The sequence below is a fragment of the Delphinapterus leucas genome, chromosome 9, assembly GCF_059928025.1.
Source record: "Delphinapterus leucas isolate spDelLeu-1000000601 "Yukka" chromosome 9, BTC_Dleu_Yukka2, whole genome shotgun sequence".
Lineage (NCBI taxonomy): Eukaryota > Metazoa > Chordata > Mammalia > Artiodactyla > Monodontidae > Delphinapterus > Delphinapterus leucas.
In genome coordinates, this window is record NC_143137.1 from 35,302,959 (window position 1) to 35,329,587 (window position 26,629).

Here is a 26,629-nt window from a genome sequence, read left to right on the forward strand (position 1 = left end):
TTACACTTCAAGGCAAAAGACTAACATTCACCTTGTATCACAGCATAAAGAGGCAATGTCCTTTTCTGAGAGAGAACATCAAAATCAATTCATTCACCAAATACGTATTAAATGTGGACTGTGTACCAGTACTATCCTGGGCAGTGGGGACATAGGGTTGAATGAGGCATAAAGGAGTTTATACAACACTGTATGGAAAGGATAAGAGTGGGAAATAGGATGGTACCTTATGACACTGATTCTTAAAATCTAGTGGAAAACAAAAATTATTATTTTCAGTATTTCCATATAAACATCATATCTATTAGCATTCATCTCTATAATGAAACTATTGAGAAATTATACCATGTCAAATCATGATCTATATAAATCCAAATATAACTAGATTTAAAATAATAAAAACAAATTCAATCTCAGATCACTTTAACCATAAGAAAACAGGAACACAATAGAAATACTATTTTAAAACTGCACAACAAAGCCAAAATTGTCTTTTGCACAAGCCTTCTAAGAACCAGTCAAGTGTAAAGGATTTTGAAAAATTAAGAAGTTGGCAATAATTGAGGACTCAGTTAAAATTTACTGGTACAAGTTTGCTCTGAAAAATCAACCTGAAATTTTGAGCTGATATTTGGTTTGCTAATTCAAAACACACTTGGTGGAGAGATACCCACAATGAAGAAGAAAGGGAGAGAGAGTGACTAAAACAGACTCTGTGTAGCAACATGCATTTCTCATCTGAAGAGAGAAACTAGGGGTTGACTAGATCAAGACTAATTAAGGATCCTGTTTCTGACTTACTTCATTCTGTATGACAGACTCTAGGTCCATCCACCTCACTACAAATAACTCAATTTCGTTTCTTTTTATGGCTGAGTAATATTCCACTGTATATGTGTGCCACATCTTCTTTATCCATTCATCTGTCGATGGACACTTAGGTTGCTTCCATGTCCTGGCAATTGTAAATAGTGCTGCAATGAACATTGTGGTACACGACTCTTTTTGAATTACGGTTTTCTCAGGGTATATGCCCAGTAGTGGGATTGCTGGTAGAGGGGTGGGATAGGGAGGGTGAGAGGGAGGGAGACGCAAGAGGGAAGAAATATGGGGATATATGTATAGCTGATTCACTCTGTTATAAAGCAGACACTAACACACCATTGTAAAGCAATTATACTCCAATAAAGACGTTAAAACAAAATACTTCCTGGGGGTGGGGGGGAAAATATCCTGGAAGGGGGAAAGGGCAATGAGAGAAATGGAGATTATTTTTTAAAGTAATGGTAACAAACTAATTACATTCCTTCTTTGAGACAAATGCTGACCCACCTCACTGATAGGGTCAAACCTAAGAATTGAGATTAAAAGTCTTGCTTTGGTCACCCTACCAACACTAACTATTCTTACGTCAAACAGAAAAGATCTTCGTATTACTGACTAAAAACTATAAAATAAAAGTACATGCCATTTTCATAAAACTCAGTGGGAGCTGGCAAAGCAAATGCTGGCTCCACTTCACCATTTTGCTTAGGATCAAATCTCCAATAAGAATGTCACGAAGGTATAAGTCTATTAATCAAATCATATAAACTTTCCAAACCATCTCCATATATAATGTCCCTGGGTGATCGAAAATCAAGATCAGATATATGCAATGACTCTGTTATGCAGGGAAAAACAGACTTTAGTAAAGAAAGAAATTTCAAAGATTGGAAGAAGCTACCTTAAATGGATCGTGGGAGAATTCACATGAATTGTAAGGACTCTAGAACAAGCATTGTACAGCAATATAATGATGAGTAATCCAACAGTGAAAACAATAATAATGGAAGCTTTACATAATCTATATGCCAGGAGCTGTGCAGGCTGTTTCATCTCTCCCCACTAAATTTTCCCCAAATCATCTGGTACTAAGGTTTATATAATGCCTTTAAAAAAGCAACATTTATACTCTGTACTTGATGAGTATGATTTAGAATAAAACAAAAATTACCACTTTGTGATATAACCCCATTAGAGAGACATTTAGCAATGTATTATAAAAATAAAGATGTAGTATTCTAAAACTCAGACATTCTACTACAAGTTATAACTTTAGAAAAACTCTCAAACATGCACACAAAAAGTTATATACAGATATGCCCACTGCTATTAGTGTGTGGAATAGTAAAAAATGGAAAACAGCCAAATTGTTCATTTACTGAGGAAGGAATTTTAAAATAACTATGCTTTATTCAAACCATGGAATGTTACAGAGCAATTAAAACCTAATTATTACCCACAACAATGGCAAAATGAAAAAAGACAATCTCAGTTTTGGAAAGATGTGGAACAACTTGAACTCACGTGCATTGATGGTGGGACGGTCAACTGGGATAACCACTTTAGAAGACTGCTTGGCAATGTCTACTAATGTTGACACTGACACTAATTACAGATAAGCTAGGATACGGAAACTAAGCTGATACAATGATGTAGATATCTTATCATACAAAATTTCTCCTCCTAGCTATACAGATATGCATAATACGTAACGGATATGCACAAGAATCTTCAGAGTAGTATTATGCCTAATAGTCAAAACAAGAAAACAACACAAATGTCCCAAAACCTAATGGAGATAAACAGTGGTATATTCATGTAATGGAATACTAGCTAGCACTCACGATAGACATTTAACTACACACAATAACATGGAGGAAGCATCTAAACCCAATAGTAAGAAACAGAAGCCAGATACACACAAAAGACTATGTACTAAATGATTCCATTTATATAAAGTTCAAAAACACAAAACTAATCTATGTTGTTAGAGGTCAGAATATGGTTTCCCCAGTGGGGGATGGGGAGAGATAGTAACTAAAAGGTGGAAAAAGGGTCGAAAGGCTTCTGAAGCACTGGTAGCATGCTACTTCTTGAGCTGGGCACTGATTATACAGATGTGTTCATTCTGTGAAAATTCATCAAGATGTACAAATACAAGTTTAGCAGTTTTCAGTATACAACTGCAAAACTCATAAATGCACAATATATACTTAATAAAAGCTTACTTAAAAAGAAAAAAAACTAAGAAATCAGACCTGTATGTATCACCATGGATAAGTTCCCTAAACATAATATTTGAAAGCAAAAATTTTTCAGAAGGGCAGATTTAATATGATGTCACTCACATAAATTTTAAAATCACACAAAAAGTGTAAGAATACAGATAAAAACCAACTTCAGTATAGTAAATACCTCTAGAGAGAGGAAAAGGAACAGGACGAGAGCACACAGCTTTTGCTATATTCGTGGTATTGTATTTCTTAAAAAGAGAGAGATCTGAATATAACAAAATATTCACGTATGTCAAATTTGAATATGTGAGTGCCTATTGTGTTATCTTCTGTATAACTACAATATTTTTAAATAAAAATCTTAAAGAAAGCTATCACTTTGGATTCTAGAATGAAGAGAATCTTTAAAATAATTTTCAGTGAAAAACACTCTTAACCATTTGCCCAGATCAGCTGATTAACAAATGCTTTTATATATAGCTTAAGTATCTGAGATGGCTGATGGGTGTTTATTTTAGGTAAAATGTTTACTAAAATACACTCCATATATAGAAAAACAGTACACTCTTATTTGCAAAAAGATAATTTGGGCCTTTTAAGCTGTACAGTAATAAAATCATTCAACATTTGAGAGAGTTCAGCAGAAATGGTCTTTAGGAGAAAATATACCTTCAAACTAATTCTTTAAAACCCAAGGCAACTTTGTTGCTTCTTTATGCATTCCACTGGGCTATAATCAAATCAAAATGAAGTATTTAAGTAATAATGGTTGCATGGGTAGAATCGTCAACTCCACAAAACTAGATCATCGATATACCCACTAAAAAGAGTTATTCATCCCAGGAATACTCAGTCCCTTTTCCCAGATATCACTTTGCGTCATTAACTTGGAAGTGGACTCAGTGGTTAGCTAACTGGTCCTTCAAATGGATTTGGAGGTTACCATCCATTTTGTGTTTAATAAGAAGTTTTGTCTTTACTGTCTTGTCTTAAAATCAAAGAGGTATAGGGAATAAATAGAGACACATAAATGGGTAGAGAGAGAAAAAGACAGAAACACAGAGATAAATACACATACATGTATATATAAACACATACATATATGCAAACATACACACACTTAACGTGTACACACACATTTGTACATACACAGGAAGGGCAAGAGAGACTACTACCATTAAGTGTCTACTCTGTGCCAGGTATTTTTAAGTTTGATCTTTTAATCTTCACAAAACCCTATAAGAAAGTTATTATTATTTTTTGCACATGCAAAACTTACCCAAGATCAATATAAAAAGAATACGTGGCAGAGCAAACCCGGGTCTGTCAAATGCAAAAATGAGCCTCTTTCCTCCATAGTATGCTTAAAATAAGTTTTAGATCGATTGTAAGTATTGCTTTGTATCACTTTAACATAGAAAAAAATTCATTTTGGCACTATGAAGAAACATAGCTGGTTTTTAAAACAAAATCTGATTTTATTCCCAAAATTTCAATATGGCAAAGGAAAAGTTGCTACAAAGATAATTCTTAGTTGAATATGTTCAAAATTTAATTCCCTGGTAATCTGGGTTTTGGCCAAGACAAATCAAAATCATAGATATTTTACAAATGCCAAGTTTTCAGAGAAACAAAAAAAATGTAATAGCAACAGATGCATTCTCCATAGACATTTGTGTTGAGCCTAGCTATATCCAGAGTCTGAAGAAAAGGGGGATTTTAAAATTTCATTTTAATGAATAATAAATTCCTGATTTCTGTTCATGTCAACCACTTAAATAAGATCATATTCACTCCTTGGAAAATTAGATGGTAGAATATACTGAGAAAGAAAAAAGAAAATACGGAGGAAAAAGAGGATGGGAGGGAGAAAAAAGAAAAGCGAGAAAAATTTTAAAGAGACTAGAAAGAAAACTATACTGGTACTTCTTGAACTAAAACTATATTTGAAAATTTCTATTCAAAGAAAGAATACATAGTGCATTTGTTTTTCATTTCTTTTACAATATACTAATATTAACATTAACAAATTAAAGTCCCACTTGTGTAAAAGCAAGTGTGTCTGAGGATGATGGACCATTGCATAAAATGCGTTAAAATTTAAGGAAAGAAGCTACAAACAACTCAGTAAAGATCAGTAGTTCATTACTATAGAATGGGTTTTGGTTATACTGTAAAAAAAATATCCATTTTTAAATTCAAAATTGAAATATCTATCTTAAGACAAGTTTATACTACATAAATAAATTGTCATTAAAAGTTACTAAATATATGCAAGCATAGAGGTTCCCCTCTATGAATATTAGCACTTTCTCCAAGTAAAACACACTACTTTATAATATCACAAAATATTGATTTTAAGACCCTATCTTTTAAAAAAATTTTGAATATTCAGAGTAGACAGATCAAATATGAAATTATCTCACCCTTTCTCAGAGCTCTACTTAACAGAATCATTGAGATTGCTTTTTAATTCTTTTTTTCAGTTATATTAGACATGCAGAAACATATCTAAAATAAAGCCTTAATTTTTTAGAGCAGTTTTACTTTTACAGGAAAATTGAACAGGAAGTACAGAGTTCCCATATATATCTTCTTCCCCATTCCCAACAGACATAAAGTTTCTACTGTTATTAACATTTTGATGACTGTGGTACATTTGCTACAACTGATGAACCATATTAAAACATAGTTATGAATTAAAGTCTAGAGTTCCCATTAAGGTTTATTGTTTGTGTTGTATGGTTCTACAGTTGTACAGCTGGCAAATACATAATGCTATGTATCCATCATTAAAGTACCATACAGAATAGTTTCACCACCCTAAAGATCCCCTGTGCTCTGCCTATTCGTCCTTCCCTCTCCTCAACCCCTGGCAACCACTGAGCTTTTTACTGTCTCCATAGTTTTGCCTTTTCCAGAATGTCATATAGTTGGAATCACAGGATGTAGCCTTTTCAAATGACTTCATTCACTCAGTGATATTCATTTAAGTTTCCTCCATGTCGTTTTGTAGCTTAATAGGTCATTTTTTTCCATCAACTGAATAACAGTCAATTGTATAACTATATCAGTTTGTTTTTCCATTTATCTATTGAAGGGCATCCTGGTTGCTTCCAAGTCTTATGCATAAAGCTTATATAAACATTCTTGTGCAAACTTTTCATAGACATAAGTTTTCAACTCATCTGGGTAACTACCCAGGAATGCAATTACTAGGTTGTATAGTAGTGAATACTGTATGCATGTTTAGCTTCGTAATAAACTGCCAAACTATTTTCCAAAGAAGGTATATCCATTCCACCACCAGTGAATCACAGTCCTTGCTGCTTGCTCCACATCCTTGGCAGCATTTGGTGTTGTCAGTGTTGTGAATTTTAGCCATTCTAATAGGTGTGTAGTGGTATCTTGTTGTTTTAGTTTGCAATTCCCTTATGAAATAAATACCAAGCATCTTTTCATAAGCTTATTTGCCATCTGTGTATCTTCTTTGGTGAGATCCATTTCTTATAGTTGAGTTCTTTGTATATTTTGGATACAACTCCTTTATCAGATATGTGTTTTACAAACACTTTCTTCCAGTCTGACTTATCTTTTCATTTTCTTAACAGTGTCTTTCTCAGAATAGAAGTTTTTCATTTTAATAAAGTGCAACTTATCCAACTTATCAGTTTTTTCTTTCATGGATTGTGCTTTTGGTGTTTTATCTAAAAAATCAACTTCTAGATTTTCTCCTATGTTACCTTCCAGCTGTTTTATAGTTTTACATTTTACACTTAGCTCTATGATTCATTTTTAATTCATTTTTGTAAAAAGTATAAATTTTGTGTCTAAATTTCTTTTTTGCATATGGATGTCCAGTTAGCTGTTCCAGTGCCACTTTTTGAAGTCATTGTCATTTTTCAACTGAGCTGTCTTCACTCCTTTGTCAAAGATCAGTTGCCTATGCTTGTGTGGGTCTATTTCCAGCTTCTCTATTCTGTTACAAAGATCTGTCTGTTATTTCATCAATATCATACTGTCTTGATTACTGTAACTTTAAACAATGTCTTGAAGTCAGGTAGTGTCAGTCTTCTGACATTGTTCTTCTTCATCAATATTGTGTTGTCTATTCTGGGTCTTTTGCCTTTCCATATAAACTTAAGATCAGTTTATCAATATTCACAAAATAACTTACAGGGGTTTGATCGGGATTTTGTTGAATCTATAATCTTCAAGTTAAGAAGACCTGACATCATAACCATATTGAGTATGCCTAGCCAAGAACATGGACTATCTCTCCACTTATTTAGATCTTTGATTTTCTTCCATCAGAATTTTGTAGTTTTCCTAATATTGTTGTTGTACATATTTTGTTAAAGTTATTCCTGTGTTTCTTTTTTTGATGCTAATACAATGGTATTGTATTTTTAATTTCAAAATTCCAGTTGTTCATTGTTCACATATAGGAAAGCAATTGACTTCTGTATATTAATCTTGTTTTCTGCTACCCTGCTATAATTGTTTATTAATTCCAGGAGCTTTCCTTGGTTGATTATTTTGGATTTCCTACATAGACAATCATGTCATCTGCAAATAGACAATTGCATTTCTTGCTTCCCAATCTGTATGCCTTTTATTTCCCTTTCTTATCTTACTACCTTGGCTAGGATTTCCAGTATGATACTGAATAGGATTGTTAAGAGGGGACATTCTACTTTGCTCCTGATCTTAGTAGAGAAGCACGTAATTTCTCACTGATGGTTTTTCATAAAGCAAATATCCATGCAACCACCAGCCTAGTGAATAAACAAAATGTTGCTGATACGCCAGAAGCTCCTGGAACCTCCACCCCAATTTCTACCACCTATATACAACTTAACAATTATCTTTAGTTTTGTTGTAATTACTTCTTGCATCCCTAAACACTAAAGTCTAGTTTTGGAACTTCATATAAAATAAATCATACAGTATTATTCTTTTGGGTCTAGGTGTTTTTTATCAACATTATGCTTAGGAGATTCGACCATGTTATTGTTGCCATACTTTATCCAATTTCATTGCTGTAGAGCAGAAGATGAGAAAATTTTTTCTGTGAATGACAATATTTTCCAATTTGTCATCAAACTCAAACCAGTAAATGAGAGTTCACTACTGACCTATAAAATTTAAATAACTCTTTAAAGTTTCATCACACTTCTCAATAATAAAAATTAATGTTTTAAGTGAAAAGCAACTGTTTCATGTCATGAAAGCAATACTAATGTCTGTAGTCTTTCTCCAAGTTGTCTATTCTAGTTCAATGATGGAAAAATTTTGAACTGAACTGCTAAAACCAAAAATGTTTCTTTTTTATGCATAGTTTCTGCTAAATTCAAGATTCCTAACTCACAAATATAGATTGTCAGGAATGGCAACAGTGTTTCCTGGCTCTATCAGATGTTCCAACCAACAAGATTAAACATGAACCTAGTAATTTTGAAGAATTCTCACTGTAGACTACTTTGACAGTTTGTCAGATACTATGTGATTAAGAATATCACATTCAAAACCTGTAAAGGTTCATATTTCAGTTTTGGAAATAATTGGGAGAATGTATGATTTGGTTTTATTCAACTCTAATAAGCATTCATTTTCTATTGCATAATTTGGACCTTTTAAAATCAAAACAATACTCTATCACTGAGTTCTTTCACTGATGAATGAAAAGTGTTATCAATTATAAGCAAAAGTCAAATTTCTGGCAGTTAAGCCATTACATCACATATCAAGTGCCTTATCACAAGGATGATGCACGAGGTAACTTTCCAGATAAAGGTAGTGATGATAAGAAATTTCTTCCCAAATAATTTTCCTAAAACAAGCGTTGCCTTTAGTCATCATTCTTTCTACCAGTTTCTGAACAGCAACTGAATTCTATGTTTCTATAAAATCATTAACAGACATCTTTTAAGTTCTTCCTGACAAAATAGGAAATCAGTCTTTCCAATACACTGAGCTGACAGAAGTTATATATATTTTATAGTAGATTATGGTTACAAATTCAGTCTAATTCATTTTCACCATGCAAAGTGAAAAAAGGACTTAACGTCTCTCTTACTGGAAGGTGTACTTAAATAGATATGTTAAGATAGCCTTATTCTCAGATATGAAGAAATTTAAAAGAAAAAGAGAGAATCAAAGTTTAGCGCATAAAGGGATTATGATGGCACGATTGCACATATTAAATCAAATGAAGTTACCTTCTTTTCATCAGAATACTCTCAAAATTCTTAACAGTTCTCTGCCAGAAGGTAAAATTAAAACTAATCCATTTTGCATTAAACGTTATTATTGTACGGCATCACCCTATGTTATTAGTTAGAAAATGTTAACACAAATAGAAATTTAAGTTACCTACCAAAACACCCGTATATTTTGTAGAGAAAAAAATCCAAAGAATATTGTCATCGCATAGTTTTCTATTACTAACACCTGAATAGCCACAAAAACTGAGAGATGGAAAATATAGAGTGCAGATGACTTACATATGGAGGGTTAGACTTTAATTCTCTCTCCCAGGATTGAGGAGTTTTATTCTTTGTGCTTACAATGCTCCTTTCTCCAGGGTATTCTTCTACTTCCAGAATAGGTCAGGACAAAGCTTCAACAGACTTCTATTATTTGTTTGATCTAGGGGGAAATTATACTTTTAATCAATTATTACAAAATGCATCAAACTTTTTTCTCACTGTGCTGGGGGGTGGCGGTTTCTCATTATTTTCTCTTGGATCTGAGGTGAACAGAGAAAATAGGAATTGCCATTGTTGCATTTACAATAAATAAATCAAGTAGTTTAAATTAACACCACTAAAAGAAACCCACATCTATCTTCTTTTTCATTTTTATGGCTAAGCAGCACAGCAAGAGAAAATTAATATTCAAAATCCAAATGACTACAAAAGCCTACTCAAATGTATTTTTAAAAGACTTTAACATAATTTTGCAAATCCATGAGTTTGAATGGACTGGCAGAGATGATTAGGTATCAAATATTTTTACTCATTCATTTTAATGTCTTAGGGCTAAAGAATTACAGGATGATTAGAAAAGTGTAAAGGGAAATCCATTTTAAAAAATTTTAATGGAATAATAAAAAAGATGATTTCAAGAGCATGAGACAGACCAGAAACAGATAGCAAAGGGCCTGTAGGCAGGGCAAGAAATCTAGAGTAAGAATTTTGGAGATGGTACAAAGGTTGGGAACTGCTATTCAAACAGAGCATGTTGGTCAAATTAAAGCATATAACATGAGTACATTTTTAATATGGTTTGATGTTAACTCTCTAAGAAATCTATAAATGTAAAAATGCAACACATCCTACCTTCACAAGAACACAGAAACATAATATACGATTATTTGATCTTTGGTCGTATGAACATTCATAACTTTAAAGGAGTTAATTGTATTCTACAAACTTCATCAAATTGTAGTTTTCTAATAACGGATATTTTCTGCCTCATTAAAATGAAATATCAAGATAAATGTCTTCAACTTGTGCCATACCCTGGATCACACTCTCTTGCCTTATCTTTAAGTCATTCATATTGCTTTCCATTAAATAATAAATTAGAATGTAGGGGGAACATTTAGAGAAATTTGGAAATAAAATACAGATGGGGGAAATGTGTCTGTTAGCACTTTAAAGCCAGTTTTCGTTCAGAAATTTAAAACTATTACACTTGTGATTACTATTCCAAAAAAACTATAGTGGCAATATAGTAAACAAATGAAGCCAGTTAATAGCTGTATCGGAATAGCTAAATACAAAAACCAAAATGTATGTGGGCAGAAGAATGTCTCTTTAAGCCATCCATCTGGTCACAAACTGATACTTACGTGAGCCCCTTCTGATTTTAATCAGAGTCAGGGGTACTTGTAAGTATTTACCTGGAACACCTCAAAATTATTTCAAAGTGAAACGAACAGAAATTTGACTATCAGAAATTAAAGCTATTGAAGAAGAAAACTCACTCAAGACTAGATTTTAGGATTACAGAAAACCGGTATATTTTCTTTTAGAAAGATACAACTAATCTTGGCCTAACTTAATAGTCTTACTACTAAAACTTATCAAAATGCATTCTATATGAATATTTCCATATGGCTTTTCAAACATAGGTAGTTCTACCTTAGTTTCAAGAACACAGAAATGATTTTGCTATATTTTGGATCAGTGCAGATCAATGCACATTCCTTTAGGGAAGCCGTTTGAACTGACAAAGGGTGAATGACTGACATAAGTAACAAATACTTTTTGTTGTCCTGGACTGACATGTCATTTATAGCAATACCTATGCTAATTAATGCCATACATATCTACCAGATGTGTCAGAGAAATATGCCAGACCCTTCACAGAATATTCCGTTTGAGTGCGGCTAAAATTACATTATAGATATGGAAATGCATCCCTTTGTGATAAAGAACTGATCGCTCTCTCTCTCTCTCTCTCTCTCTCTCCCTCCCCCCATGTATCACACACACACATATATACATACACATAGAATATACTTTCTGTGATAGGGAAAAACCCACTTATATGTACAATTAGCTATACCTTGTCTATTCCATTGGTAAAACTTTTTACAAAGAGCAAACTCTACCTTGCCATGTTCAAATACACTATAATCTTAAGCTTAAAAAATACAGAACATAATGTACTAAAATACTAGTCAGGGTCTTCAGAAACTACACTAACATCATGATACTTTACTTGAAATGTGTTCCCAGATCCTCTCAACTCCACTGGTAGACTGTTAACAATGGGAACTATGCGTTAATCATCTTCATCTCCCCATTCCCTAGGACACAGTTTGGTATATAGTGGGTACCAGCTTTTTTAAAAAAAAATTGAGTTAAGGTCAGTAAAGACATCAAAATTATGTATCACATTTTTGTCAGTGAATTCAGTATATACAAAGAAATAATTGTTAGTGTTGGCAACTGAAACCCTTACTCATTAAATCAAATAAACTGGTAAAGAACTCATCTCAGTGTCTGGTACAGAGCTAGCACTCAAAAAACTGTGAACCATATAATCAGATTGAACATTCATCCTGCATTGCCTGGAATAGATGGGGTTCGTACTTACTGCAATTATTAACAGCTACCACTTTTCTTCTCAAAAGTGTCCCAGTTTAGATGGCAACTTTATTCCTCTAAAGTATCATTAATTTATTATAATTCATTTATATGATTATTTCTTTTTATCAACAAGTTATTCTTTTTCTTGTTTTCTATGATGCTGTTACATGACAAAACTATTTTATTGGGATTGGGATGAACAACATTCCATTCTTTTAACATCAGTACATTCACAGAGAAGGTCAAGGGTTTATTAAATCCTCACATCCTTTTTTTTTTTTTTTTTTTTTTTTGCGGCACGCAGGCCTCTCACTGTCGTGGCCTCTCCCATTGCGGAGCACAGGCTCCGGACGCGCAGGCTCAGCGGCCATGGCTTACGGGCCCAGCCGCTCCGCGTCATGTGGGATCTTCCCAGACCGGGGCATGAACCCGTGTCCCCTGCATCGGCAGGCGGACTCTCAACCACTGCGCCACCAGGGAAGCCCTCACATCCTTGAAGCTAAACATTTCATCATCAACAAAGGAATTATCTCCTAGCTGACCAATCCAATGTGACTTCTTAATTCTTGGTTTGCTTAACTTTGCTAATTCATTTAGCTTAGTTTTCATTCTTTCCTTCATAAAACTCTACCTTTGGCCTACATGACACCCCTCTTTCTTGATTCCCCTCCTACCTCTGAGACCTCCTTTTTTCAGTGTCTGCTAGTTCCTATTCTTACATGTATTTCCTCAATGTCAGTTTTCTCAAGACTTCATTCTAGTCCTCTTCTTTTCCTAATCTGCGCTCCAGTTCTTGCAATAACCACAATTTATTGCAAATGATTCCCAGGTGCGTATATCCAGTCCACACCTCTCTCCTGACCTGCAGATCGAAAGTTCCTACTGAATATACAATCTCCTATCTGTCCCCACTTCCTCCAGTCTTAACTCCAAGACCAAGGAAGCAACCAACAGTTAAGGAGAAAGTGAAGTCCTGCAAGAATTCACAGGCAACGGAAGACAAGACAGGGAAATCCAAACCCACTAGAGTGAGAGGCAACCTGTTCCTGGTATCTCATTTGAAATCCAAGCATGTTTCACTTATAAAAATTGTTGCATGTAGTGGACAGGTTTCAAATATTACTAGAAAGAATAATATGATAAACGTCAAATATATCATGAGGATCACAAAATAAAATACCCAAAGATAAAAGTGTAAAGCAGCTAGGTGCAAGATAAAAGAAAGTTGTAGGGTACTGTGGCAAAGTCTCTAAAGAGGTGTTTTTTAACCCCCATCATATTACTGCATATGCTCCTGCATTTGCTCCATAGGAATGCAGTCTTAGCCCTGCCAAATGTGAGTTTTTAAGAGAAGTTAGAAAAGCTGTGCACGTGTGTATGTGTGTGTGTGTGTGTATGTGAGAGAGAGAGAGAGAGAGAGAGAGAGAAGAGAGAGAGGGAGAGAAACAGAAACAAAGAGAGACAAATCCAATTTTTAAGATTTAGTAACAAATTTCATATTTTAAAAAATAATAAATATAATAATATTTGCAAGCTAAGGACATAAAGCACTCCTTTTTGACCTCAAGGTTAAACTGAAGGGCTAGCCTTTGACTTAAAAGCCATGTGTATATAACATGGCTTCTTAAGGAAAGTGTGGTCTGAGTTCTGAGCAACCAACACAATACAAAATCTTTTGTTATACAATCCATTTACATTTTGCGAAAAGCTTGCTATTTAATTGTATTGCCTAAAACATCCTATGAATGCAATTTTCCACCTTCTCTTTGGCTCAGCTCTTTATCCTCTACTGCCTCTTAAACATCTTCACTTGAATACTACGGTTCTGACCCTTCTTCAAATTAATCATGGTTTATATATCTTCAGAATTTTATCTCAAACCTTCTCTTTACTCAAGAACACTCAAGTTTTCTTAAATATATACCAAAATATTTATTTATTGGATCTTCTAACAGGGAAAATTTTGTGTGCCTCTGGCTTTCCCTCCAGTTTACAGGAGAGATTTACAGAAGACAGAAATTTATCCAAGATCTCAGAGGGTGTGAGTGGCAGAGACGGAACTTGAGCTCACTTTCCTTTTGAAACCAATGCAAGCCAAATTTACCCAAAATTTAATTGATAGGTAAATATACACATATAATATTTAATTTCTCTAACTGAGAAATTAACTATTTGAAAATAACTAATTTCCGTTAAATAACATACACTACAATCAAAATTACAAAATACCAATATTTGTGTATGTCACCTCAAAGTATGCTTATTACAACACTTTAAATTTCACATTAAACATATTTCACTTATGTATTATACATGTTTATAACTGCAGAGTCAAATGAGGATATCAGACTTCCAAAACTAATAATCATCCACTCTCAAAAGGGCACAACCAGTATCAGCATCACTAGGTTCACATTTAAAAGAGATCGACTCATTCTGTACACAATTTCTGAGTAGTTGATTGTATATTAGCTTACTTATGAAGTGGAAAAAATCTCAGAACAAACGAGCAGGCGACGGGGGGAAAAAAAAACTACCTTATCTATATTGCCCTGACAGTTGAGTTTGGACAACAGTATTTTCTAAATGTACCCTATTCAGGGCTGGATATGTAATTACCTTCAGTTCATAGTCTAGACATTAATGCTTTCATAGTATTTAAGACTCCTTGTAACATGCTTGCAGCTTTAAGTAAGCAAGGCTAAATCTTGACCAGATAAATTAGCAAAGAATGCAATAAAGGCTGCAATAAAAGAACTTTATCCTACAAACCTTCAAGTTGCTGCTAAATGAGATTTCTTTGAAATGCAGATCAGTTGAACTAGATTAGTGAATTTTAGCTCCTGTCAACATCATAACAAAATACAAATACAATTGTTCACTGGCCTTATCTCCATGCTTCCATCTGCTGCCTTGTTATTTACTTTCCTTGATTTACTATGCAGATCTAAATAAGGCACATCAAGGAGGGCTTACAACACAATGGCTTCTTAAGCTTTACATCAAGGTATTTGAAACTGAAGCCAGGAAAGGGCTGCCATCAAAGACATATCTCTAATGAACTTCCATATCAGAGAAGGTTTGGTATTTAATACTGCTGTGAAAAGAAAGAGTTACAAATCAGAATGGCCTATGAAAGAAAATGCCCACAAATCTTGATGAGATTAGCACCTCTGAGAATTAATATCCCAATAAAAATGATGTCTGGTACCTTGAAGAGTTAACTTCCAACCTTTGCAAATATAATGCACTGTGTCAAGAGCAGGGAAGTCATTTGACAAGGTTAAAAGGTCAGGGAAGAATTTTTAATTTTTCTCCCAAAGCTAGAAAATTATATTTTTTATACCTGCTTATCGTAAATCCATGTCAGAATAAACAAACTTCAACATAATTAACACAATTAACAAATTTATAACATTACTTTCTATGGTATACGCATTCTGCACTATTTTTTCAAAAATGAAAATTAGGAACAACTTCACAGTAAAATATGTAATATAAAATGACAGCATGCAACATTTGTTCATCAATTCTAGTATTTCCTTTTTCTGCCCCACAGCAATCTATGGCAACACAGTAAAATCTTCAGTCATTTTGCAAATCTTGAGGTGCCATTTTTATTACATGCTGCTCACCTTTTAAAGAGATACAGTAAATAAGAATTTCTTTTCACCCTCTCTTCCTCCCTAATTGTGTTTTCCCACTTTTATTTATGTCAAAGTTGAACAAGACAATAATTCACAAACATTAGTGAAAGTTTCCAGCAAACTCTCCTTGCATTACTATTTGACAATTTCTTCCCCATAAGCAGTTAAGGTCCATAAACAAATGATAATTTTGTTTTTCCTAAAGAAAGCATTTCAATCATTTATGTCGTTCTATAGCAAGGGAAGATCCCACAAGCAAGTTCTGCTCCGTGGATCAATCAGCTCCAAACCAAAGTAGACATGTTGTCGACTCCAGTGCCTGGAAATCCTGCTGCGGGCTCACCAGATGATGAAAACCGAGGTATGCAGCAGGGGGGCCCCACGTGGCATTTGGTAGCTTCTGGGCATGTCAAACTTCACAACAACCCCACAGTCAATGACAGCAAACACCTTCCCTGTTCTTGCCTCCAAACATAAACTTGCCTCTTTACCCTCCCTCCGAATTACGGGCAGTCTTCCAGAAACAAAGCCCCAAACAGAAGAAACCTCCCATGACTACACAACAGAAATCACAGTTGTCTTTTTGCTGGATTTCATTTCATGTAGGCAATGTTCCAGACTTATTTACAACCACAAGAGACTGTTACCTCTTCTTGTTTAACACAATGACAAAACAACAGATTTACATATGCAAAAGCAGGTGTTGTAACAGGTTTGACTACTCTTGACCTAAAGCATGTAAAAGAGGTTTATCTGCAACAGCTGTCTCAAAGGTATTGGTGCTATGATGGGCAGTCAAAACTCCACCATCTGTAGAAGCATGTGCTCAAAATGACAATATGAATTAAACAGTGATCAATAGGCCTTCCCTCATCTTTATCCATACACTGAAATCCCAAGATGTGTATATATTGGGCTATTTTACCTATCAGTCCTAGATAAGGAAAATAGAAATGTTGACATGCAAAAGTAATGTGTTCAATTGATCATTTCAGAACAGTTCTTTTCACCATGCTGACACACTGTGAGATGCCAGGTACTGAATTTTAATCACAGTATTATTTTAGAGCAAAATTTTCACAGGATTAATAATTCTAGTTGCTGTAATAATAACCTAAATAACTACTCTGTTGGATTTCTACTACCGTAATTGTTTTCCTTAACTATTTTTACATTCAAGTTGTAATTTTAGATCTTAAAAGTAATGAAATTGTAGGCATGGGTATCTTAATCTCTCTTACTTTGAGCTTCAATTTAGAGAGGCACATTTTTCTGACATTCTGAGATTACAATTTTCTTTAAGAGGCTACTTTTTCCCTTGCACACCAAGGTAAAGAACCCGAGTCTGAACATGCCCCTTACTGAACAGAATGACTTGTTTTTGAGTTATATTTGCAGACGGTAGCGCCATATGCCCCAAGCTCCAAGTTGGATGCTCTTTCTATGGTCTAATTTGCTTGTCAAAAGATGTTACAATCACAAACCTACAATGTCTAGATAAACTTAATATCGAATGGAAAAAAAACAAACAATTTTCCTCACTTTCTTTAGAAATAACAAATTAATCTCAAATAAATGCAAAAGGTTTGTAAAGTTCAAGCAACCTCTGAATTATAAATAAAAGAACCTGGTGCCACATGATTGAAAAAAGAAAATCACACACACGTACATAAGTTTAAATTAATTATTAGGAACAAAAACCTCGTCTCCTTTTTGAAAGAACAGAAGCAGCATGAAGTGCACAATTTTCAAGCTGACTTAGAAATAAACTACTTTTTAAACAGAAGTTTCACAAAAGACATTTAAATCAAACCACAGTTCATTATAAAAAGTAACCTTTCAAATTTGAGTGAAATACATCCACTTATTTTAAATGTTTTTGCAATTTCCATTGTACATCTTTGGAATTTTGTTTTAGCCTCCAAGAACCTTTAAACTCTGCTGCAATATTCTTTTGTTTGTTTGACTTGATTTTGTTTGTCTGTTTTTTCATAATGGAGAGATAGTATCATGGGAAGGAAGAAAGAAAGACTATATCTGCAGACAATTTGTTTCAATTTTTTCTTTTTTTTTTTTCCTGTCTTGTTGCTTAAACACTAAAGAATTAAAATACCATTTAAAGAAAAAAGCAAGGGTATTCAGTGGCTGTTTCTCACAACTGAGATGAGACATCATCATGACCCTTTCAAAGCCTTTCCAAATGTTTAAAAACTAAAATTATTTACTCAATAGGTCGTAACTGCCTTTTGTGAGCCACAGTAATCCATCATGTGAATAAATATTTAGACAATATTTTAAATGTGTGTGATATACTTGACAGAATGCTGCAGTTCCAGGCTGTCCTGTAAATACAATCTGATCAAAAACATTCTGCTTGTACAATAAAAAAAACCCAGCTAGAAACACAATAGTCCAGCCAAGGAGAGAAAATTGATATCTAGGAAAACCTCAAACAGTGAAAGTGATCATCAGTGACATAAACCACTGCAATTTTAAGAAGTTTGAAAAGCTGTTCTTGCTGAGGTAGATATCATATAAAGAATATACACCTATCTTAGGCAGATATTAACAAAGCTTCTTAAAAATGTACCACTTGTAAATAAAGATAATATATCTATTTAATAAGCGACATTACGCAGCAGAAAAAAAACAACAGAGCAGCACTATACATACTGATGTACTGACAGAGAGCAATTTCCAAGGTACACTGTTAAGTGAAAAAAGCAGGATACATCAAAGTGTATATGTTTATATTACCATCTGTGAAAAAGTGACATATAGAGATACATATATGTTTATATATACATCACTATTTCTAGAAGAACACTAAGAAACTGGTTGGTGTGACTGATTCTTGAAAAGGGAAAACGGATACTTAAGGCACTGCTTCTCAAACTTTTTCATAACTACATACACATAAAAACCAATACCAATTATATGGCACACTGGGACAAACGAAGGGCCATCTGTCACAGGTCCCACCTTGCTAAGTTGGGGGTTAAAAACATAACTATCTCTTCATACCCTTAAAGTAGCTGAGACACAGTAAGCCAGGAGGTATTATGTATTACCTGTTTTTAATAATTAAATTAAAGTTGAACAAGCCAAATTGACCATTTAAAGCTTATCAGTGGAGAATAAACTTGAAATATCTACCCAATCTTTTTACAGTTTAAATTTTTTTAAACTAGCACCTGCTAGAAAATCTCACTGCACATTAGATGGTACTCCAATAATCTCTCAATTTTTCTAATTTTAAAATGCTGCTGATTACAATATTTCTAGAGTACACACCAAGAGTCTTCAAACCAGAGTTGCTTGCACTATGTTACACTATGATATGTTTACCACATCCTTAGCATTTCGAAAATTTAAACGGAAATTATTTTTTCACTCAAGATAAGGGTACTGAAAATTAAGTCAAATTTTATCCATTACTCTGCTATATTTTATTTTTAATTTATTTTGAACACATATAAAGCAGATAAGTCAAAAGTGTCACTTGTTAGCTTAAGAAGCTCCAGTTGACATTTATTTTTATTTGATTGACAAAGGCGGAAACAATTTATTATTTTATTACTTTAATGAATGCAATTTGTTACACAGATAAAAAATACTCGAAGCAGAGTGGGAATTAATAATAAAAGAAATTTTTGGTGGTAGTTAAATGCCTACTGCTGCTGATATTACTTATAACCTCAGCAAATAGCAGATGTGTGCTAGAAAGCACTTTTTTGTAAAGAAAGTATGATTTGCACCTTTCAGAAGGACATTTTAGTTGGTTTTCACAGTGAAATTATATAATAGCTTTTTTTATTACTTTGTATAAAAGAGCTTATGCTAAGAATCACACATCTATATATTTGGCAATTTTGTATTTATGATAATATGTCAGATTATGGAGGTGTTCCAAGGAGAAAGAAGTCAAGATCACTTTCAAAAAATCACAGGTAAAAGATGAGGACTCAGGAAAAAAGACAAGAAGAAGCTATGTGTGATTAGGAAAAAAGATGGATTCAACACTTTTCCCAATGGAAGAAAGAGCCAGTATTCTAGGATAAAATAAGGAGGATTCATTGGCATTGGGATATTTAAGGAGTTTTTAATACTGACTCCCATTCTGCCTCTAACGCCTAATCACTCAGTCAAAAATATCTGTACGTACACCATGTCCAGATGCTGTGTTTAGCACTAGAAATTCAATGATGTAGTCCCACAAGCTGTATAAAAGCCTGGGATAGAAGGTGGAACTGGGGAACAGTTGGTGTCAAATATTTTGCACAGAAAGAGGAACTGAAGGAACTATAGGCATAAGAATGAATAAAAAGTAGTAATCCAAATAAGAAGGAATGAAAATCTGAAGGAGGACCATACCAAAGGAGATGAAGCAAAGAGGCCATATTTGATAGACATTTATATTAGTGTCCATTTCACTTTGTGATTGACTAAGAGAGGGAAAATTGAAAATGACTTTCAGATTTTTGGGCTTGGTTATATGTCGTAGATACCGCAAGGAAAGCAGTCTAGTGGGATTTATACTGTGATAGCAACCTCAAAGATTCCCAATGATCCCAGCCTCTGCTACCTCTGTCCCATGCAATCCCCTCTTCTGGAGTGTGGGCTGGATCTAGTGCCTTGATTCTAATCAGCAGAATATGGCAAAATGATGGCATCTCATTTCTATGATTAGGTTTCAAAATAACTCTTTCTGTCTTTTCACTCTCACGTGCTCACTCTGATGGAAGCCAGTTGCCACGTTGTGAGTTTTCCTATAATTAGGCCCAGGTGAATGCCCAAGTGACAGGCCCACATCTTCTATGTGAATAGCACAAAAAAACTGAGGAAATGTTCTCCCAATATTCAAAAACTATTATCTGGTTCAGCAAAGGAGTTACTCACACAAATGATAAATTATTAAGTTCATCTCATTATTATTATTATATTATTATTTTCAATATACAACTTTGTTATTTCACTCATATCTTTCCCCTTAATATAAGCAAAATATTAACCAACATTCATACTAGAACTAAACTCATTCATTCATCAACTGCAAACATAAGTTGGCTGTAGATATAAGAATTCAGCAAAAGTCAATGAAAGCATTCAAAACCTTCGACAAGGCACTTGAGTTTTCTTGAGCTAAGAATAAAGTATTTTATAGTTGCAAAAGATCATCCTTTATGTGTATGTGTTTCTGCCTTTGTTTGTATTTATGTCTGACACTGGATAGCTTCTGTAGAGTGGTGAGTTTCATTTGCTTTATAGCCAAAGAGTAAGATAAAGTAAACCTTGTACCTCCTAGAGTTAGTCAATTTATCTGGATTCAGAAACCAACTCATTCATTTTTGGTGGTGGATCTGATTCAGATACTATGTAACCTTACTGTTTGTTGCCTAATAAATACATGTTGAATTGACATGAATTGATTCCTCTGCTTTACCACCCTGATAGCTAGTAAGATTCTAAATCTTGTCTTGTATTTTCTTAACTACAAAGAGTGCTCTGCTCATAGATTCAATGAATGTCTACAGAATGAGTGGATGAATGAATGAGTCACTTTATTAATCAGTACAGGCAACGGTAGATTGAGGAGGGTGTGAATGATGAAGCTTGAAAGGAAAAGAAAGGGGAAGGAATCAGGGATATTGCTTTAGGGTATGTCATCCATCAAAGGAATTTTATTTGCACACCTTTTAAAATGAAATTTTTGGCAGCATTTTTAGAATAGATTTGAACATTATAAAGGTAAGAAACTTTGGGAATGCTAATTGCTAATAGGACACTATGATATAAATTTGTCATGGCATATAAGGAAAACGATATTTATTGTCACTGCTGTGTGTGACAGGCAGAAAAAACAATAGACACGTTACTTGGCAACACGCTGAAACAGCATCATTATCACCATAGAGTCATGGAATCTCCGAATTGGAAAGGATATTAAAGGTCATCCAGTCCAACAGCAAGCTCGACAGATGGCCATCTAGCCTCTGCCTAACCATTTCTAATCATCGTTGCTTTCTGTGGTAGCCAGTTATACAGTTGAATAGTCTTAGCACTTATAAGGCGCCTTAAATCCAGCAAAATCTAGCTATTTGAAACTTGTCATTGTCCCTGATTGAATACTTGGCATTTACATAAATGACATCTGCTTCTTAGGTGGAAAAGTATAGAGGGAATGGCACTGGACATAATATGTGAGGATTTGGATCTGTCTCACAAATCAGCCACTTGGTATTCTTGGTCAAGTCATTTAACCTCTGAGCTTTACACACACATATATATATATATATATATATACACACACACAAACACACACACACGCACATACATATATTACATATATATATATACACACATATATATGTATATATATATACACACACACATATAAGATAGCTTTGCAAACTATAAAATGCTAAAGGTACTGTATTTCATTTTGACAGCCTTTGTATATTGAATATATAGTTACTGTTTCCCTCCTCCAGGTGTAACCACAGTTATCTTTTGTAGTGTCATATGGTTTTGTGCAGAGGCCAGGAGACATACCTAACCTGTCCTGACCAATACACTAAATCACTTCCTTTTTAGGAGCAAGGGCAAACTGTGAAAGAAAACTAAATCTCAAGAGAATCTAATCACAGTGCTTTATAATATTACTCTGATAAATTATGCCTTTTAAAGTAGTACTAGAAAGTATATTTTCAAACGCTAAAAAAGATTGTCAATCATTTTTGGGATATTGTGGGACACAGCTTAATTTCTCTAAGTTGAAAGTGGGCTTTTAAAAAATAATATTTTAATTTTTCTTTCAGCATGCTTTCTCAAGGATACATAACAGTTATATTTAATTTTATCTTTCATTAACAGCAATACTTGCCTAGTAGTTCAGCCTATAAATGATTTACAAACCAACATGGAGAAAGGAAAAGAGGGAAACACCATTTGCTGAGACCTGACCATATGGCAGAAGATAGACGGAGAGCCTTGAGTTAAGGTGGAACTAATATAGCAAATGCCATCCAATTCCTTTTGAAGAGATTTTTTTAGATTAACATAAATGGTATAATACCATCTATAAGTTAAGCTCTTACTTTTCCAGACTATTCTACTTGAAATGGATCTTCTGGAAATTATTCTAAATGTTCCTGGATACTTGAAATTTTAATCCACCCCCTCGTTTAAAATTCATAGCTTATACACTTTTTAAGTTCTAGTGATTCTCTGGAATTTATAGTAGTAACAAAACTGATATTTACCTATAAACAATACTGTGTCTGAAATATCTGTGCTTTCTAAGCTTACTGTCAACCAAAAATAGAAGAAGAATCTGATTTTTTTATGATTTTATAAAATACTGATAAATTTCCTAAGTCATTAGCTGGAAAAACTTCAGTATGAAGTACTCTTTCAGGATATATAAGAGAGGCTCTAGTAAGAGCCCCTTATAAGGCTCTATTTTCTCTACTGGTATGTAAAGCGTTTTACTTTTCACAGCTCTCCACAATTAATGATGGCCAATCACTTAATTGTACTGGTGATTTTCTTCCCCACTCATGCTGTTTCCTGAGAGTCTGTAGAGAGCTTACTCACATAACCCCTGCAAGTTCTTGGTCTTCTCTCAGTCTCTCTGTCTTCCACCTCTTGCCAGGGAAGGAAGGGTAATCTTATTGGGAAACATGGGCCTCTCTTTTATTTCTCATTTAATTCAGAACATAGATGGGAAAGAAGAATGATTTATTGGGCCACATAAGACACGCTCCCCACCCAGAATAATGAAACTGTCCATGGAAATTGTGAAGAGCAAGATTCAAATCCGTCTCAGAAATTATGATGCTATCTGTCCTCTATATAATCCAGGTTTCAGTGATGTTTTGTAAAAAATCTTAAACAACGTGGTGTGGAAACTAAGTACACAGGGGAAAACACACCAGTGCCTGTCATAGAAGAGTGCTAAAGCACCTGATATGTCACAAATATGTTACAGGGATGCCAAGATGCTGATCCCTTCTGCCCTCAGGGTGGCAAGAGGAGCCTGGGGCAGCCAGAGCCCTCAGGCCAATCACCCCTGGCCACAAGTTAACCCAAGGCACTCTCCAAATACCATCACTTTCTATGTGTGTAAGGCATGAATAAAATCAGGAGGCACGACCACAGAAGTAGTAGCTAAATAAAGGTTAAGTGGGACAGCTTAGTTACCTGCCAGTGGCATGGCAATCTCTAGTCAGAATGTAATGGGCTGCAGGTATAAAAGGATGGACTGCTTTGCTGTAGGTTAAATTACAGAATTTTAATACAATTCACCAAAAAGAAAATACTCTGGCAATTTTTCTGTGTCCGATAATAAATAAGTCTCACTAGGCCCTCACTACTCACTATGTGTAAATTAAGAAACTAGATTGTGAGGCATCCTAAAGATTTAAGCCAAGGGCAAATAGTTCACCTCAAGTGACAGAAAAGATTCTTCTGGGCAGATATTCCTCTCTGCCTATTAGCATCACCTCTAATTAGATTGCAATTATGTAAATATTAAATAATTTTTATAAAAATAATAAAGCTGAGCTCATTGTCAGCTGCACTCTAGAAAACTGAGAATTGTTGGGAACTAACTTTATACTATTTCCATGTCACAGAAAAGCACAATAGAAGTGTGCAGGATTACATGTTTTGGAGCTCTTCATACATAAAGTTGTCCAACAAGCTTGATTTAATGTTCTTAGGCCTCAGTTACTTTATCTGTTATTTGAAGATTACAAAGTCAACAAAACCCAAATGCTGTTGTAAGAAAGGATGTAGTAAAAAAAGAGGAGAAATCCTTTAAAATACTGTAATACAACGGCAATGCTAAATAATGATTATTTTGCCTAAGGTATTATTGTCAGAGAGTATTTGCTCAGTTACTGAAATACTAGTGAGTTGGGGACTCCAGCGATTTGTAGAATTTCAGTATACCTGACATATAAAAGGACAAAAAGTATCAGGAAAATGAACATGAAATAATCACACATCATAATCTAAAGGAGTAAACTTTCTATTGTAGTTTCATTATATATATATACATATATATGTGTGTGTGTGTGTGTGTGTGTATATATATATATGTAAAGTCTTCTTATTATGTTTTATCACCTACACATACATATCTACCAACCCTGGTGACAGAGGGGAACTGTTTTCTGCAGCTACACCCAAAACAGCCATTCTCAGCAAAGCCTAAGAGTTAAGAGAAGAGGATCTAGAGCCTGGGTATTAATGCTTAGTCTTGGGCAAGCCATTTAACATTTCATTTCTTCAGCTCTAACAAAAGAATAACACTACCTGCCAAAGAGTTGTTTTAAAAAATTAAGACATGTAAAATGTTTAAAGAATCCCTGGCCTACAGTAAGCTCTAAATAGTGTTAGCTATTTTTATTATTCAATCCTACCACAAGTCCTCACCCCCCAATCTCCCACCCTACCCATTTTAGCCACACTAAGCCCACAGATGCAGAAATGCCAACATTAAATTTTTTTGAACATTAACTGAAGTCCACATCATGCTCATATTTCCATAGTTTTTACTTAATGTTATTTTCCTGTTTCAGGATCCCATCCAGGATACCATATTGTATTTTGTCATTATATCTCCTTAGGCTCCCTCCCCTTGGCTGTGACAGTTTCTCAAACTGTATTTTGTAAAATGTCCCTAGGCTGGGATCTGTCAGATGTTCTTCTAATGATTAGATTAAGCTTATAGATTTGGGGGGGCAGAGGACCATAGTAGAAAATTGCCATTTTCATCACATCATATCGTTTATATACTATGAACATGATATATCACTTACATCACTGTTGCTGTTTACCTTGATGACCTGGCTGAGGATAGGTTTGTCAGGTTTCTCTAATGGAGTTACCCTTTTTCCCTTTTTCCATACTGTACTCTTTGGAAGAAAATCACCATGCGCAGCCCACAATTAAGTCAGGAGTTATGCTCCACTTTCTTGAAGGTGAAGCATCTACATAAATTATCTGAAATTCTTCTCTTCTGGTAATGTCTGTTCTCCCACTTATCTACTGAACCCTTTATCTATATAAGTATGGTACGGACTCATGGAGATGCATTTTACATATTGTGCTTTTTTGAACATTTTCTTATTTTCTGGCATTACAAGAGTTCCAGCTGCATCTTGTGTATTTCCTGCCCCAATCTGAGAATAAGCCCCATTTCTCCAAGGATCCCTGGTTCTTTTTTTAGGAGAATGGTGTTAGAAACCAAGATACAGGCACTAAGTATGCTTGTCGCTTTTAGGTCCTCTCAGTTGACAGAGCAAGGAAATAAGTGTGTACACGAACCAGTGTATATGCAAATATCTATAAACACTTCTACTTGTAATCATGAATATGTACATTAAGCTAAAGTTTTTATTAAGCTAAGCCTGAAGTCTACGTCTCCAGCTCTAATCTATTACCACATGGTAACAGATTATTATTATTAATAATGATATTAATTAATATTATTATCATTATTAATATTATTAATATTATTTTCTTCCTCCTCCCCTTGCTTAGCCATAAACCCTAAAATAAACTTTTGATTAACACCTTGTCCCATTAAAATACTTCATAAATAAGATATTTTTTCACTAAAGCTTCTTGAACTTCTCCAAGTGAAACTAAACTTTTCAGCCAGGGTATAACTTAAACAGAACTGAACAAAACTCAAAAAGTGTACAATGTAATGTGTCCAATAGTGATACAGAAAGCACCTCTCAATTACCGGTCTGTGTAAGCATTTCATGTATAGAAGTTTATTGAAAATATGTCTCTAATCATCTAA

General features: G+C 34.3%; 1 protein-coding gene across 5 annotated transcripts in view; it reads right to left on the reverse strand.

Annotated features, from left to right (window-relative positions):
- FOXP2 (forkhead box P2) overlaps positions 1 to 26,629 on the reverse strand; it is a 538,178-nt gene that overhangs the window by 463,400 nt on the left and 48,149 nt on the right. For 2 of the 5 annotated variants that reach the window (XM_089917492.1, XM_089917491.1), the window contains exon 1: positions 9,566 to 9,943. The exons of 1 other annotated variant lie outside the window; for it this stretch is intronic. The gene's annotated coding sequence lies outside the window, so the exon portion shown is untranslated. Of the gene's footprint in view, positions 1 to 9,565; positions 9,965 to 26,629 lie in introns of those variants that run through there. 2 more of the 5 variants (XM_089917490.1, XM_089917487.1) reach the window with 2 other exon arrangements.